General features: G+C 50.1%; 1 protein-coding gene across 11 annotated transcripts in view; it reads left to right on the forward strand.

Moving 5' to 3' along the window:
• The window catches only part of PC (pyruvate carboxylase), a 444,838-nt gene that overhangs the window by 339,751 nt on the left and 86,987 nt on the right, over positions 1–18,100 (forward strand). The window lies entirely within an intron of this gene.

An 18,100-nucleotide genomic window follows, 5' to 3' on the forward strand; every position in this document is an offset into this window, starting at 1 on the left:
GAAGAAGAAGAAGAAGAAGAAGAAGAAGAAGAAGAAGAAGAAGAAGAAGAAGAAGAAGAAGAAGAAGAAGAAGAAGAAGAAGAAGAAGAAGAAGAAGAAGAAGAAGACGAGGAGGAGGAGGAGGAGGAGGAGGAGGAGGAGGGGGGGGGAGGAGGAGGAGGAGGAGGAGGAGGAGGAGGAGGAGGAGGAGGGCGGAGAGGAGCCACAACCCCCCCCCCCGAGGTCTCTCTCCATCCAAGACCATGCCACTCCAGGCTCCAACCCAGATGTTTCCCAACCCAGGGGAGCCCACATCCCTCTCGGCAGAGCAGTTCGGCTCCCTCGAGACTTATTCAGACGCTGCATTCAGACCAGAGTTCCCGACACCCCTCTTAGCCCCACCCCACCCCCCCGTCACCATTTTACTCTTATGGCCAAATCAGAAATGCGGAGGAAGTCCAGAATCAGAGACATTCAGCCAGAGGGAGGAGGGAAAGGTTTTAGGGAATATTAAAAATGAGAAGCCCCAGGTGCCTGTTTCAAAGGCCAGAGAGGAAGGGATGGTTTATCATTTCCTTGGTTCAGGAGCTGGGATTAACGGGCGGGGGGGGGGGGGGAAGCAGTTACAGATTCTGCCGCGTTCTCCGTTTTTCCCCAGGCAAAGCGGCCTGGCCGAGCTGCGGTTGAGGATATAGAGCTGAGATGATTTTTAAAAGGGATTCAACGACAAAGGGGATAGCTAGCTGCTGCACCATGCAGACCAACACAATTTTCGACGTGCAAGCTTCCGAGACTCAAAGGTCCCTTTATCAGAACTTTGACAGGTCTTTCAGCAGAGCCTCCATGTGTGGAGGCAGTATACCTTTGGGCGCCTGTTACAGCAGCTAGGAGGCTCCGTCGGGACATCAGTGTGGCTGCGGTGGGGAAACACGGATCTGGACCGAATGGACGTTTGTTCCTCTGGCTCGGCACGGATGTTCTTGTGGGCCTGGCAGGAGAGGGCAGCCCCTTTCAGCTCTGCCTGTGTGGGGTACTTACTTACTTACTTGTTTGTTTGTTTATTATATATTTATATACCGTCCTCCATACTCCTGGGTGCCTGCCTGCTTGCCTCTAATCGTTGGAACACAAGCCCAATGAGAACAAAAGGCCATGGGCTACATGGCTGGGGAGGGGCTGTCTCCAAAGCTTGCTTGATGGAGGGGGGGGGGTCTCTGTTTCCAAAGCGAAGGAGACCTCTTGGCCTCTGCTTCCCAGCACTAGGAGGGGAAGCACCCTTTTCTTCAATGCCTCTTCCAGCAACTCCCCCCCCCCCATTCCAGCTCAGGGGGGCCCAGCCCCATGTGCCTCTGCATGTTTCCTTCCCACCCAAGCCCCGGAAGGGAGCCCTTTGTCTGTTGCTTGGGAGGCAAGGGAGTGGGTCTTTCTGCCCTTTGGGACTCGGGAGGGGCTCTGAAAAGGGATTTGAAGACAGGGAAGATGGGGGGTGGGGGGGGGACGAGCATTGCTGGAGAACATTGATTGCAAGAGCCTTCCCTGCAGATAAAAGTCGTCCTCCTTTCAAGCTCTGAAGCGGTGATCACAGCTCAAGCCCCTTGACGGCTTTCGAGCAGATCTACTCAGTGTCCTCAACCCCCCCCCCCCCCCCGACTCAGCATCGATTCTCCAGTGCATGGGCAGGGGGTGCTGGACGAGGGATGAATAAATTCAAAAGAAATTCCGTCTATTCAGGAAGACATTCCTGACAGTCAGAGCAGTTTCTCAGTGGAACAGGCTTCCTCGGAAGGTGGTGGGTTCTCCATTTTTGGAGATTTATAAACAGAGGCTAGATAGCCATATGACGGAGAGGCTGATTCTGGGAAGGCTCAAGGGGGTGGCAGGTTACAGTGGATGAGCGATAGGGCTGTGAGTGTCCTGCATACTGCAGGGGGGGTTGGACTAGATGACCCAGGAGGTTCCTTCCAACTCTATTAATCTGTGATTCTATGAGGGACGGGAGCAGCCATGGTGTGACGCGAATGTGCACACACACATACACATGTTCGTTTCCGTGTTCCACTGGAACCCTCCCTTGGTCCTTATGGCTTTTTGCATTCACCTTCCAACAGTCACTTGTTTCAGGTTTTCATTATTGTCTTCCAGGAATGCGGGGTCACCCGCGCCTCTCAAATTGTTATTTCTTCCGTCCACCGGTTTTCACGCCAACTTCATCGAAATCTAATCCAGCTTTCCCGATGATATGTTTTGCATATAGATTGGAGACAGGGAGAGTCGATCTATCCTTTTCTGACACCACCGATGGAAACTGTTCCGTTTCTCTGTATTCTGTGCTAACGGTAGCCTCTTGTCCAGAATAGAGAAGAGGAGGTTGAGAGGGGACAGGATTACTGTCTTTAAGGTTGTCACTTAGAGGAGGGCAGGGAAAGGTTCCTGTCGGCAGCAGAGGAGAGGACCCGAAGTTATGGGTTTAAACTACGCGTAGAATGATATTGGCTGGATATCGGGGGGGGGGGGATTTCACAGTCAGAGTAGTTCAGCAGTGAAATCAGCTGCCTAAGGAGGTGGGGAGCTCTCCCCTCACTGGTGGTCTTCAAGCAGCGGCTGGACAGATACTTATCCTGGATGCTTGAGGCTGATCCTGCCTTGAGCAGGAGGTTGGACTAGATGGCCTGTCTGGCCCCTTCCAACTCTATGATTCTATGAGTATAGGTAGCACATCAAAACAAATTGATATTGGGGCACACCATTTCTTCTAAAACCAACCGTAGCTTTTAATGATTCACATAGTCAAAAGCTTTGCGGTAACCCCCCCCCCCAAACCCATTTCCTTCTGAAACTCTCTCATATACTCCAGTAACCGATGTAAATTTGCGACAGGCTCTCTTGTGCCTCTTCCTGTTCTGAATCCAGCTTGAGCCTCCGGCCTTTCTCATCCCATGTATGTTCACAGCATTTGCTGCAAGGTTTGGGGCATCATTTTACTTGCTTGAGAAATTAATGTGATGGTCCGATCGTTGCTGCAGCCTTTTATGTACCTAATAATCATTATTTTTACTCGTCTCACAAAACTACTCCTCTCAGGACTCGCATTTCTTGCTTTCAGTCTGCTTTTGCGGTGGTCTTTGCTTGCGCTTTGACACTGGTTTTGCCATCGTCTTCCCATTTCCCTCTCCTTGGCAACGTGGCAGAAGGGAGGAGAAGGAAATTTCATATCTTAACAGAGATTTTGAAATTTGGGATTTGGGATATTTTATTTGGATTAATCAGGGGCAGTCAACCTGTGGTCCTCCAGATGTTCATGGACTACAATTCCCATGAGCCCCTGCCAGGGGCTCATGGGAATTGTAGTCCGTGAACATCTGGAGGACAACAGGTTGACTACCCCTGGATTAGATGACCCAGGAGGTCCTTTCCAACTCTGTTATTCTATTATTCTAGTCCGCTTCAGGCAGTGTACGAGCTGTGGCCGTTCCTGGACAGACCAGGGTGTGGCCAGAACTCTCTGTGCTCTGTCTGCATCCCAAATAGCTTACTGCAGGGCATCCTGCGTGGGGCTGCATTTGAGGGCCGTTCAGAAGGCTCAGTGGGTTCAGAATGTAACCGCAGAAGTTCTCAGCTGCTGCAGATTACAGGGAACACATCTTCTCCGAACGGAGAAAATGACGCCAGCTACCAATTAGATTCTGGGCACAATCCAAAAGTGCAAAGTCTTGTCCCGGTGCCAAGCCATTTGGGACATTTAGGATATTTGAAGGGCCGCCTGCTCTCCGATGCACCTGCTGAAAAACTGAGCTGCTCTGGATGCCAAAAGGGAGGGAGGGAGGGAGGGAGTGACGGCCAGAAACGGAGCCTTCTCAGTGGTAGCATCCCCCACTCCCACCTGATGCATTTGAAGGAGTGGGTTCAATGTGTTTATTTCCCCCAGGCCTTTGTGGACTGTAGATGGGAGCTTTCATCCTGCTTTGGTTGTTTATGCTCTGGGTGGAAAGTTGTGTGTGTGTGTGTTGTGCTGGTTTTTGTCTGTGCTGAGGGTTTTTATTTTATTGAGGAGAGCTTATTACAAAGGTAGCTATGTAAGTCTGCTGTAGCCCTAAGCCTCAGGGGAAGGCGGTATAGAAATATAATAATGGACAGACAGACAGACAGACAGACAGATAGATAGATCAAGTCGCTTACAGTTCACGGCAACCCTGTGAATTCACTTCCAAAACATCTTATGGTTAAGAACCTGGCTTAGGTCTTGCAAACAGAGGGCCGTGGCTTCCTCAGCAGGGTCCATCCATCTCATAGAATCATAGAATCATAGAGTTGGAAGGGGCCATGCAGGCCATCTAGTCCAGCCCCCTGCTCAACGCAGGATCATAGAATCATAGAATCATAGAGTTGGAAGGGGCCATGCAGGCCATCTAGTCCAACCCCCTGCTCAACGCAGGATCAGCCCTAAGCATCCTAAAGCATCCAAGAAAAGTGTGTATCCAACCTTTGCTTGAAGACTGCCAGTGAGGGGGAGCTCACCACCTCCTTAGGCAGCCTGTTCCACTGCTGAACTACTCTGACTGTGAATTTTTTTTTCCTGATATCTAGCCTATATCGTTGTACTTGAAGTTTAAACCCATTACTGCGTGTCCTCTCCTCTGCAGCCAACAGAAACAGCATCCTGCCCTCCTCCAAGTGACACCCTTTCAAATACTTAAAGAGGGCTATCATGTCCCCTCTCAACCTCCGATAATCTCATATCGGGTCTTCCTCTTTTTTTGCGGCCTTCCACTTTTTCTAGCATGATTGTTTTTTCCAAAGACTCTCATCTTCTCAGAATGTGACCGAAGTACAAAAGCCAAAGTACAAAAGCTTCTAGGGCAGGGGTGGCCAAACTGTGGCTCTCCAGATGTCCATGGACTACAAATCCTATGATCCCCTGCCAGTATGCTCAGTGGTTTTCCAGCATGCTCAGTGGCTCTGCAGAGGACCATGGCCTACAATTTCTACGATCCCCTGATGGCATGCTGCAGGCAGGGACTCATGGGAGTTGTAGTCCATGGATGTCTGGGGAACCACAGTTTGGTCATTCCTGTTTAGGGAGAGGTCAGGCTTGATTTGATCTAGCACCACTTATTTATCCTTTTGGTGGCCCACAGAATCCATAAAACCAACACCACATCTCAAAGGAGCCTGCTTTCTTCCCATCAGACCAAGACGTATGAAGAAAGGTTGGGGGAGCTTGGTCTGTATAGCCTAGAGAGGAGACAACTGAGAGGGGATCTGATAACCAGCTTCAAGTATTTAAAAGGGTGCCACGTAGAGGATGGAGCAGAGTTGTTCTCTCTTTCCCCAGAAGGACAGACCAGAACGAATGGGATGAAATTAATTCAAAAGAAATTCCATCTAAACATCCGGAAGAAGTTCCTGACAGTTAGAAAGAATTATAGAATTATAGAATCCTAGAACTGCAGAATTGGAAGGGGCCATCTAGGCCATCTAGTCCAACCCCTTGCTCACTGCAGGATGAGCCTAAAGCACCTAGGGTAAGTACCAGTTTGGTACCAGAGAGCCAGTTTGGTGTAGTGGTTAGGAGTGTGGACTTCTAATCTGGCATGCCAGGTTCGATTCTGCGCTCCCCCACATGCAACCAGCTCGGTGACCTTGGGCTCGCCACGGCACTGATAAAACTGTTCTGACCGGGCAGTGATATCAGGGCTCTCTCAGCCTCACCCACCCCACAGGGTGTCTGTTGTGGGGAGAGAAAAGGAAAGGCGACTGTAAGCCGCTTTGAGCCTCCTTTGGGTAGGGAAAAACGGCATATAAGAACCAACTCTTCTTCTTCTTCTTCTGCCTGTCCAGCTACTATTTAGAGACCTCCGGTGGCTGGAGGAGAGGGCTCACTCTGCTTCCAATGTGTCACGGTCAAGGAGAAAAAAGGAGGCTCTGTCCTTCCTGCTTTCCTCCCTCTCCCTGGAAGGCAGAGATTCCGCAAGTGCCCAGGGGCAGCCTTTGAAGGACACTTGGATTTCACCCATCAGTCCCCTGGCAGCAGCCACATGAGCGCTGCTGGAACGCATCACCATCAAGGCATGCGGCTGGAATGTGGCAGGAGGGGAGGGCCTGATTATTCCCCACTGTCACCATCACGAACGGAGAGGAGGAGTCATTTTTTGAACATCTAATTCGTTAGAGCAATTGGCATGGGGCTGGGGAGTCAGGCTGTGCCCCCGGAAAGGCTCTTGTGTGCGTGGCGGCCAAAATATTAGGGACAAAGACCGGGTGGAGGGGAGTGAGAAGGTCAGTTTCCCATGTTGCACAGCAGCAACACCCAGTCAGACAGATAGATTTTCTCAGCCTGGAGAAAAGGAGGTTGAGAGGGGACATGATAGCCCTTTTTAAGTATTTGAAAGGTTGTCATTTGGAGGAGGGCAGGATGCTGTTTCCGTTGGCTGCAGAGGAAAGGACACGCAGTAATGGGTTTAAACTACAAGTACAACGATATAGGCTAGATATCAGGAAAAAAATGTTCACAGTCAGAGTAGTTCAGCAGTGGAATAGGCTGCCTAAGGAGGTGGTGAGCTCCCCCTCACTGGCAGTCTTCAAGCAAAGGTTGGATACGCACTTTTCTTGGATGCTTTAGGATGCTTTGGGCTGATCCTGCGTTGAGCAGGGGGTTGGACTAGATGGCCTGTATGGCCCCTTCCAACTCTATGATTCTATGGTTCTATAAATGTGGAATGTTCCCCCAAGTCAGAGGTCCCTAACGTGGTGCCCTTGGCCACGATGGCACCCGGTGGAAGAGAAGAGGATCAGGCTGGCGAAGGCTGGTAATAGTAGTTTTTATCGGAGTATTAATGCCAACAAAGAGTCACGGAGCCAGAACAAGCCCCAGTACAATGCTTGCTCCCAAGGAGAATTTCTTAATCAGTGGCTCTATTTGAAAGCCACAATAATATCATTAAAGTCAAATTTGATATTTTTAAAAAGAAGCGTTGCTTTGGCAGCAGCTGCCACCACGGCACAAGGGTGTTCACTGGGGAAGCTGCAGCTGCCGTTTTATGGCTCTGCCTGCCATGCTGGGCCAGAATTTCAATCTGCCTGTATACTCAATAAAGGTTGGGGGCCTCTGACCTAAGTCTCAAGGTGCACAGTATTCATTTACTAACTTTCTCTGTTTCTGTCCTGCCTTTCTTCCGAATGGGTGCATGAAGCAGATATAGACTAAGAGTGTGTTCCTGGACCAAGTAGGGTTGTCATGTCCCCCTGGCTACCAGCAGAGGATTGGGGGGCGGGGATAGGGTTGCCAGGTCATAGAACAGAAGCCATGTTGGATAAAAAATAGTATTGTAATATATATTTTTTAATTTCAACATAAGTACAATTTGCCTCTCTGATCCTAGTCAGACACACTGGCTGCCTTTCCACATTATGCAAGAAATCTGTGGTCAGATCTTCTAAATCTTCTATTTTTCAGTGATGAAGAAGAGTTGGTTCTTATATGCTGCTTTTCACTACCCGAAGGCGTCTCAAAGTGGCTTGCAATTGCCTTCCCTTCCTCTCCCCACAACAGGCACCTTGTGAGGGAGGTGGGGCTAAGAGAACTCTGACAGAACTGCTCTGGGAGAACATCTCTAACAGGACTGTGACTAGCCCAAGGTCACCCAGCTGGCTGCATGTGAGGGAGCAGGCTTTCCAGATTAGAAGCTACCACTACACCAAACTGGCTCTCAGTGAAATGGAGATGGTGGGGACTACCAGCTTGGTGTAGTGATTAAGAGCAGCGGATTCTAATCTGGTGAGCCGGATTTGATTCCCTGCTCCTCCTCCACATGCAGCCAACTGGAACACCTTGGGCCAGTCACAGCCCTGTTAAAATCTGTTCTCTCAGAGCTCTCTCAGCCCCACCTACCTCACAGGGTGTCTCTTGTGGGGGAGAAGAAGGGAAAGCGACTGTAAGACTCCTTTGGGCCATGGTGTCCTTGATCAAATCCATCCATGTTGGGTCTCCCTCTTTTCTTGCTGCCTTCTGGTTTTCCCAGCATTATTGTCTCCGCCAGTGACTCTTGTCTCCTCAGAATGTGGCCAGAGAACAATACTCCAGTTTAGACATTTTGGCTTCTAGGGGAAAGTCCAGGCTTGGTGTCGTGGCCTAGAGCAGCGGCCTCTAATCTGGAGATCCAGCTTGGATCCCCCGCTCCCCCACATGCCACCAGCTGGGCTACTCACAGTCCTGTTAGAGCTGTTTTCACAGGGCAGTTCTGACAGAGCTCTCTCAGCCTCGCCTACCTCACAGGGCATGTGATGAGGGGAGGAGGAAGGGAAGGCGATTGTAAGCCGCTCTGAGACTCCTCCGGGTAGTGGAAAGCTGGGCCTAAAATCCCAACCCTTCTTCTTGATTAGACCTAGAAACCTCTTGTTTGTCTTTTTGGTGGCCGGGGGCATCCTTAACACTCTCCTCCAACACCAGCTTTCCAATGAATCCAGTTTCTCCTCATCAGCTTTCTTCATGGTCCAACTTTCACATAGAAAAGAGGTCTGGTTAGGGGCAGGGGGTGTCATTAAAGGGCAAACCTGCAGCGGCTGCTGGTGGGACCCCAGGATCAAGCGGGGCCAACAAGGGCAGTTGTCCAAAGGATTCTCCTCCAGCGCCTCAGGGGCTGCCGATCTTTCCCTCACCCCTGCCTCTAATTGGAAGAGCTTTCCATGGTCAAGTCAAGGGTTCCAAAGGCAGCCGTCTAATAATTCAGTTATCATTGTTTTATCTTCCCGGTAGGCAGAGCTCCGGTTCCGGAGTCGGGGGGGGGGGGGAGGGGGGAGCCGAAGCAGGGAGGGAGAAGCTAATTGGGATTTTATTGGGCTCAAGGAGAAGATCTATTGCTTTTATTAATTATTCAGGGGCAGCCTTGCCTTTTCCCCCTCGCACGGCTCAGGCTGCTTAAAATAGATTGCCGGAGGAGCGGGCCAGAGGGACGCCAGGGAGAACCCGGGGAATTGCAAGCCCGTCCAATCAGAGCCCGGCGTTTCACCCCGGCAAATCCAACCCCCCCCCTCCTTGCCAGCCAAGACTGAGAGTCCTCTCCATCTCCCCCCGCTCCCCCCCCCCACACCGTCGACTTCTTAAATTAATCAGGCGCTGTACGTGTTAGAGAAATTATGATCTGGGTCTCGCCAAGGCAGGACTCCTGGGTCCTTCCGACTCCCACGTGGAGGAGCAGAATTGCAGCCTAGGCCTGCGGGGAGAGGATGGGCTGATCAGACAGAAAGTGGGGGGGGGTTTCAAGTGCAGGAGCCACAGGTAGGTTTGGGGGGTGCCGAACTCTTCCCCCACCTGCTCCTCCCAACTGGCCTCCCCCAGTATGTTGGGTTCAGCAGCCCCCACTTCATCTCCTCCCCAGGGGTGCCAGTCTCCAGGTGGCTAAAAAAAACAGCTCCAGTAGCCAAATTTGGCCACCTTATTGAGCCGGTCAAGAGTCTTCCCTGCCGTTTTTGCGCTCCAACCTGCTTGATTTCAGTAAAAGAATTTCTGAAGAAGGCTATAGCCAAAAAAATTGTGAAAATGTGCGTATTTTCTAGCCATTGTTGGTTGTTGGGAAGAAACAATTATACTTGTATTATTTGAAGTAAGGTCGTTGGGGCGGGGGGCTCTTAATTTTTGGCATGGCTTAACTGTACTTGCTTATACAGTAATTGCTGTGCTGTTGGTATTTTTGCTATCTATCTGCTGTGGCTCTGTTTTTACCTTGTTAGGCTCCAGGTGGTGGCTGGAGGTCTCCTGCTATGACAACTGGTCTCCAGGTGATAGAGAACGACCATTTTGGAAGGCAGACTCTATGGCATTGTACCCCGCTGAAGCCCCTCCCCTTCCTGAAACCCTCTCTCCTTGGGCTTCGCCCCCAAATCCCCAGGAGTTTCTCAACCTAAATTGTATCCCATAGGGCAGATATAATTATTCTGCAACATGAAATGGTCCCTGAACTACCTAGGGTGAGAAAAATCATGTCCACCCTCCCCCCCCCCCCCCAATGCTTAGGTTACAGCCCATATTCCCTATGTTCCAGCTAGAAGCAGGTTTGCAGGAGGTGTGGCGTATCTCCCTTCTCGGTATCCAGCCACCCTTTTAAAAGTTTTGTGTTTTGTTCCCTACAGTTTAAAAACTATTAGATCCCCTTTTCCAAGGTGCAAAAGGAATGCATTTGTACCTTATGTTCTGCTCTGCTGTGGCCTTGAAGCATACAGCCTGGCTGTCTTAGAATCATAGAATCATAGAGTTGGAAGGGGCCATACAGGCCATCTAGTCCAACCCCTTGCTCAACGCAGGATCAGCCCTAAGCATCCTAAAGTCTTCCTTGAGCCGCCTGAAGGTTCTGAAATGCGGCATGTACAGCTGGTTCATATTGCATAAGCCGATGTGTTTTGTTCATGTAGGGGGAGGAAGCCTGCCCTTGAGGCTGGGGAAGGAGATTAATCCTGCGCTCTTGCGCCAGGCCCCTAGAATCCAGCCATCCAGGTTTGCACCCCTAGCTTAGGAAGGAGAGCGAGAATAAGGAAGAGGAAAGCCAAAGGTTTCTGCTTCATCATGTGGTATCAGAGTCAATTGTCTACTGTGTGCATTGAGGCTGGGCTGCCTGCAGCAGGAATCTGGTGAGGCTGTGACTCCAGCACCCTTCACTTTCCCAGGCTCCTGCTGCTCCTCTGGGTTCCCGTGGCTCAGGAATGATGTTTTCTCACTGTGTTCTTCTGCATCACAGGGTTGGGTGAAGCAGATTCTGGGCAGGCGGTCGCTGGCATCTGCAGGAGAAACGGACTAATCGAAAACCTCGTGCTTAACTCCCAACAAGAATCATTGCCCATCATCCCTCTTGTCCCTTCTCTCCCCAACTCCCTGATTTACAGTAATCAGATTGTTGAGAACCAGAATGGTGTTGTGGTTAAAAACGGCTTACTCTACTTTGGAAAGCCAGGTTTGATTCACCACACAGTCAGCTGAGTGACCTTGGGCCAGTCACAATTTTCATTTTCTTCCAGAGCTGTTCTTGCAAAGCAGTTCTGTTAGAGCTCTCTCAGAATCACAAACCTCACAGGGAGAGGAGTGGAGAGAGGAAGGGAAAGGTGTTTGTAAGCCGTTTTGGGACTCCTTTGGGTAGTAAAAAGCATGATGCCAAAAGCATGGTATCTCTCTGCAATTATAGTGACCTTGATCTAGGGTTGCCAGCCTCCAGGTGGGACTTGGGGATCTCTGAGAATTACAACTGATCTCCAGGCATCAGAGATCAATCCTCCTGGAGAAATGGGCACCCCTCCCTAAGCCCCTCCTTCCCCAGGCTTCACCCCCAAATATCCAGGTGCTTCCCACCCCACAGCTGATAACCTTATCTTGGTCTCTCTGCATCTACTTCTATTTACCAGCTCTGGGTTGGGAAATTCTTGGTGATTTTGGGGGTGGAACCTGCGGTTTGGGCAGGAGAAAGACCTCAGCAGAGTATAAAGCCATGGAGAGCACCCTCCAAAGCAGCCATTTTTTTTAAGGGACACTGACCTCTGTCACCTGGAGATCAGTTGTAATTCTGAGAAATCTCCAGAGCCCACCAGGAGTTTGGCAACCCTATTCACACAAGAGGCAGACATTCAGGAGGTTGTAGTCTACTCTGTTTAGTTTCTGCATCTCTGTTTAATTTCTGCATATCATCTCCAGATCACGGGAGACGATGACACCGCTTTACTCTGCTCTGGTTCAGCCTCACTTTAGGTACTGTGTGCGGTTTTAGGCACCCCAGTTGAAGAGGGATGTAGACAAACTGGAGTGTGTCCAGAGGAGGGCAACAAAGATGGTGAGGGGTTTGGAGACCAAGACATATGAGGAAAGGCTGGGGGAGCTTGGTCTGTTTAGCCTGGAGAGGAGACGACTGAGAGGGGATCTGATAATCATCTTCAAGTATTTAAAAGGTTGCCATGTAGAGGATGGAGCAGAATTGTTGTGTCTTGCCCCAGAGGGACGGACCAGAACCAATGGGATGAAATTAATTCAAAAGAAATTCCATCTAAACATCTGGAAGAAGTTCCTGACAGTTAGAGCGGTTTCTCAGTGGAACAGGCTTCCTTGGGAGGTGGTGGGTTCTCCATCTTTGGAGATTTTTAAACAGAGGCTGGATAGCCATCTGACAGAGAGGCTGATTCTGTGAAGGCTCAAGGGGGTGGCAGGTTACATTAGATGAGCGATAGGGTTGTGAGTGTCCTGCATAGTGCAGGGGGTTGCACTAGATGACCCAGTAGGTCCCTTCCAACTATGATTCTATGATTCTATGCATCTGCACAAGTGGAGACCCAGACCACTCAGCTCTGTAGGAGGACGGGGGGGGGGGGTGCTTAACAATTTCTTCCATCTCCCCTGCCAAACAGATAATAAATCTTAACCCCTTATACCTTATCCCCAGTAAACCCAATTTAAATGTTTCCCCAAATTTGGTTCTGTTCCCCTCCCACCCTCTGCTGTTTTACTCCCTAGTGTCCATTTTTTAAATTATTATTGTGACCAACCTGTATTTATTTTTGCTGGTACCATGGGAATAATAACCGCATTTTGAAAAGTGCAAGTTATGTGTGGCTGTGCAAATACCACTGATTATCTACCTGCAGCAAGCTGAGATGTTAGCACGTGGCAGCTTTCTGTATTCTGCCCAATCTGACGTGCTCCCACATTCTTTGCAGTAGAAGCCCTCTCCTCCATTTTCTAAGAACATACTGTAGAAAAGCTGTTGAATCTGACCAGCATCTATCCATCCATTGATCATCTATCCATCTATTGATCATCTATCCATCCATCCATCCATCCATCATCTATCCATCCATCTATTGATCATCTATCCAACCATCTATTGATCATCTATCTATCCATCCATCCATCATCTATCCATCCCTCTATTGATATCTATCCATCCATCTATCTGCCCATCCATTCATCTATTGATCATCTGTCCATCCATCCATCCATCCATCCATCCATCCATAGATCCATCCATCCATCCATCCATCCATTGATCATCTATTCATCCTTCCATCAATCATCTATCCATCTGTTCATCTATTGATCATCTATTCATCCATCCATTGATCATATATCCATCTATCCATCCCTCCATCGATCATCTATCCATCCGTTCATCTATTGATCATCTATTCATCCATCCATTGATCATCCATCCATCCATCATCTATCCATCCATCTGTCCATTGATTATCTATCCATCCATCTATTCATCTGCCTAGTCCAGCATCCTTTTATCACCAAAGACTAGCCTAGATACTTTAGGGCAGGTCACCAAACCAACAGCCATTCCATGTGGTTGCTCCCCAAAAATTTGTATACCAAAGTACACTCCCCTGATCATGAAGGCTCTATTTAGCTATCATGGCTGTAGCTATTAAGAGACTTGCACCTTTTCTGAATTTGTCTAATCCTTTTGTAAAGTGCTCTAAGTGTCCAACCAGAAATAGCATTTCTCTCATGTTTGCCTGTTGGTACTTGTGCCTGCCTAGTTAAGGATTGCTATTTCTTGCCGTCTTCTCTTCCTTGCGATTTAGAAATTCCAGTCTGTCCCACAGGCATGTGGATGGAACAGGAATAGACATCTTTAGATGCAGATTGTGGGAGTGGGGAGGGGGGAGAGTGAGAGCTGGTGCCAAAAATGCTGAAGAAACTCTCGGCTGCCCTGATGGAGTCACCAGAAAACATCGTGTATGTTCCTTATGGCAACCCCAGCAAGGGGCTTTTAAGGCAAGTGGGAAGCAGAGGTGGTTTGTCATTGCCTTCCTCTGCAGAGTCTTCTTTGGTGGTCTCCACCCCTTCCCCCCAATACTCACCCTGCTTAGCTGCCAAGATCTCCCAAGATAGGACTATACCATATCATGTATGCTTCCCTTGTCTGGTAAGACCAGGCTTCTTCAGTCTGGGGTTTCTTGATGGCCCTGAGGCTTCTTGAAGGTCCAGGAAGACTTTTCCATATGGTGGGAGTTAATTAATTTTTAATATAATTTTAAAATGTGTTAAAACATTTATCAGGTGTTATGGTCATGTCGACCCACCCACCCCCTCCCTAAATGACCAATGATGGGCACAGAGAGGGTGGGAAGGGGTGAGGCCCTGATTGGGCATGCTTCCCAACCGTATTATGCACAGTTGCACCACGGTTCTCGAAGCATGAAGAATATTTTATGGGTTTTAAAGTTGAGATGGGCTGGGTTAGGCTCTAAGTAAGTGGTCCCGGTCTGGGGCCCGGTGCCGGGCCATGAGAGCTTCGGCACTGGGCCATGGCTCCTTCTCTCCGCCCCCCTCCGCAGTGAGAAGCTCGCCAGGCCGTGAGCAAAGCGGCCGCCAAAGCGGCCGATTAGCTTGCGGCTCAGCAAGCTTCTTGCTGCGGGAGGGGGAGGGGAGGGAAGCGCAGCCACCGGCATGCCGGCATGGCAAATGTGCATGCTCGGACCTGCCATGCATGCACATTTTCGTGCAATGGGGCGCAAATGCACACGTGTGGCAGTTTCGTGCATGTGCACATGCACAGAGCTTCCGCACATGTGTATTTTCGCCCGATGGAGGCGCAAACATGCATGCATGGCAGTTTTGTGCATGTGCACATGCACAGAGCTTCCACGCATGCGCATTTGCACCCCTGCCAGGAGCACAAATGTGCATGCGTGGCAGCCCCACACAGGTGCGAAATTCCTGCGCGTGCGCGTTTGCGGTCCCGCTGGGTCAAATGTGCATGCGCAGCAGGTCCACACATGCCGTGCATGCATGGGGGCCCTGGGTCGCCCTCTCCGCCTACCCCTTGGCAGCGGTCCGCAACCTGAAAAAGGTTGTGGACCGCTGTTCTAAGTAATGGCTGCAACTTGAAGCTGTAAATTCCATATGTTCATTATGTGTGGTCTCGTGGTTAAGAGCAGCAGTCTCTAGTCTGAAGCACCGTATCAGATTCTGTAACCCTCCTCCCCATGAATCCATTTGGGTGACCTTGGGCCAGGCACAGTTCTCTCAAAACTCTCTCCGTCCTGCCTCACAAGGTGCCCTTTGTGGGGAGACGAAGGGCAGGCGATCGTAAGTTTGAGACTCCTTAAGGCAGAGAAGAAGCAGGATATAAAAAACACAGTGTCTTCTCCTTTTTGGCTTCTCCTTTTCGCGGATTCAGCCTTTCCGCACTGACAAAAGCTAACACAAAACCCATCTCCTTTCAGACATCTCTCCCCACGGGAGGCTTGTAGCGTTTCCCCCTCCCCTTCCACAACCCTTCCCTGCGTGTCATGACTAAGGGACCGTAGGCCGTTCCGGCTCCCCCGTGGCATTCGGTGGCAGACACCTCCGAAGCGTGCAGGGCTCTTCTGAGGCGGCCGACTCCCGCCTTGGAGCTTCTCCGCCTGGTTCAAAGACCCTGTTTGGCCTGCGGGGAGATGAAGGCGATGAGCTCGCCTGCCCCACTGCGGGATTCCGCATGCCTGACAAAAAACTGCTGGAGCGCAGGGGAAAGGAAGCCAAGGTCTCCGCTGCAGGAGTCTTGTGATTATGACAGGATTTCAGCCGCTTCTGTTCATTTTTATAATGACAATACATTGGCCAGCTGGCATAGATAAGCAGCTCGTGTGGGTCACATGTGTGCTGCCACCCACAGAGCGACGGAAAGGGTGGGGCAGGGCAAGAGCGTGAGCATGAAATTGAGGTGCTGAACTGAAGGCTGAGAGGCTCTTTCTCCAGCGCCGTGTCTTGTTTTGTCGACAATAGTTGCCCCCATGTTACCTGGGATTGATTCACCATATAATGGCCTATAATAAGGGCTGGAACCTGGAGCTCTCCTGGAATTATAAGTGATCTCGAGGCTACAGATGTCAATTCTCCTGCACAGGATGGCTGCTTTGGAGGACAGGTGTCTCCTGAGGTCCCTCACCCCTAAACGCCTCACCCCTAAACCTTCAAGGATTCCCCAAATTAGTTGGCAAAGAGCCTCTTGGGGCGCAGAGTGGTAAGGCAGCAGACATGCAGTCTGAAAGCTCTGCCCATGAGGCTGGGAGTTCAATCCCAGCAGCCGGCTCAAGGTCGACTCAGCCTTCCACCCTTCCGAGGTGGGTAAAATGAGTACCCAGCTTGCTGGGGGGTAAACGGTAATGACTGGGGAAGGGACTGGCAAACCACCCCGTATTGAGTCTGCCAAGAAACCGCTAGAGGGCGTCACCCCAAGGGTCAGACATGACCCGGTGGTTGCACAGGGGATACCTTTACCTTTACCTTTAATTTGCAACAGCTCTGGAATGTCTGTGATGGGACATACACGCACACCAAGGTGGGAAAGTCAGGCCTTCCTTTCAAATTTGGAACTTCCCAGTTCTGCCGTGGCTGTTCCCGTTCACGGCCTGGTTCATGGCATTTTGAAAAGTTTCCCAAACATCTTGAAAAATAAAAACAAGAGTGGGATCACCCAGGAAGTTCTCCTACGCCAGGCTCCTGGCAGTTTTTGACGAGGCTGATGGAGAACTTGCTGTGAGATGTGTGTTGTGCTCTCTCTGCCATGGATGCCTGCTGGGTGACTTTGGACCAGTCGCTCTCTTGGCTTAATCTACCTCGCAGGGTTGTTGTGGTCAGGATAAAATAGATGAGAGTGTGGGGATCAGCTGCTTTGAGACCCCATTGAGGAGAAAAGCAGGGTTGTACATGTCTAAAGCGGCAGGCAGTGTCCCCTCTAATCTATGCACCTGAGCAGACAGGGGAAGTCCCCTCAATCACAGGGGAAGCCCCCCTTGCGACAATCTGGAGCCCCTCAGGATCTTGCCCTGCCCCGTGCCTATTTTAAGATTGCCACTGTTCTGTTCTGCTCAGGGTGTGAATTGCTCCACTCAGTTTGGGAAGGGGGGGATGAGAGGGAGGATCGGTGGTGAGAATGAGCTATCCTTTCAAATTTGCCACCTTGAGTTCGCAAACGTTTTGGAGGCACCTCAGCGCACATTCTTAATTTTTTTTTTTTATCCCATTTTGTTTCCGACTCGGTAATCCTTTGGCTGCCATTTATATTCTCGGCGACATCTTTGCTGCCATGAGGGTTAGAATGGGGACTGCATCTTTTGAGACCTCACCCCGAGGCTTTGGCTGCCCTGCTTCTGATAACAGGCCTCAAGACAGGCAGAACCTAAAGATAGCTTTCCCCCATAATCCTCGTCTGGAATCCGCTGTGAAGATATATTCAGATGCACAAGGCTCAAGGTTGGACCCTGTGACTCCCTCCTGCTAAACAGGACTGTCTTGTGCTAAATAAATGAAGCCCGGTTGGCACCTTAAAAACTAACAGTCTTTATAGCGCCGTGACGTCTGCCAAGCCCTCCTTCAAGGGAGAAAGACTTCCTCCAGCAGAGAAGGATGATTTCTGAGGTACACAGGCTTCCAGCTGACGGAAAGAAGTCTTCCTTTGATGGAGGAGGCCACCAGCAGTGGAACATAAGAGCCAACCCTAAAACTATGTCTGTGTGAAGCGCTCTCAAGTCATTTCTGACTCACAGCCATTCGGGGAATTAATGACCTCTGTAAGAAGACGAGGAGTTGGTTCTTATATGGCGCTTTTCTCTAGCCAGAGGAGTCTCAAAGCGGCTTACAATCTCCTTCCCTTTCCTCTCCCCACAACAGACACTCGGTGAGGTTGAAGAAGAGTTGGTTCTTATATGCCGCTTTTCTCTAGCCAAAGGAATCTCAAAGCGGCTTACAGTCACCTTCCCTTTCCTCTCCCTACAACAGAGGTTTTAAGGTGGGTGAGGCAAAGAGAGCCCTGATATTCCTGCTCGGTCAGAACAGCTTTATCAGTGCTGTGTTGAGCCCAAGGTCACGCAGCTGGCTGCATGTGGGGGAGCAGGGAATCAAACCCGGCTCGCCAGATTAGAAGTCCTAACCACTACACCAAACTTCCCATTTTGGAATCCTAGAAACATAGAGTTGGAAGGGGCCACACAGGCCTTTCTAGTCCACCCCCTTCTCCAATGCAGGATCAGCCTATTGTGAACAACCTTGCTCATCAGGTCTTGCTAAAAGTAGCCTCCATTTATGACTCTAAATTGTGTGTGTGGTGTCTCATACCAGATCTCCTTGTACTCACAGCTATATGTAGTCTGTCATTACAGA

This window comes from Paroedura picta, chromosome 1 (assembly GCF_049243985.1).
Source record: "Paroedura picta isolate Pp20150507F chromosome 1, Ppicta_v3.0, whole genome shotgun sequence".
Lineage (NCBI taxonomy): Eukaryota > Metazoa > Chordata > Lepidosauria > Squamata > Gekkonidae > Paroedura > Paroedura picta.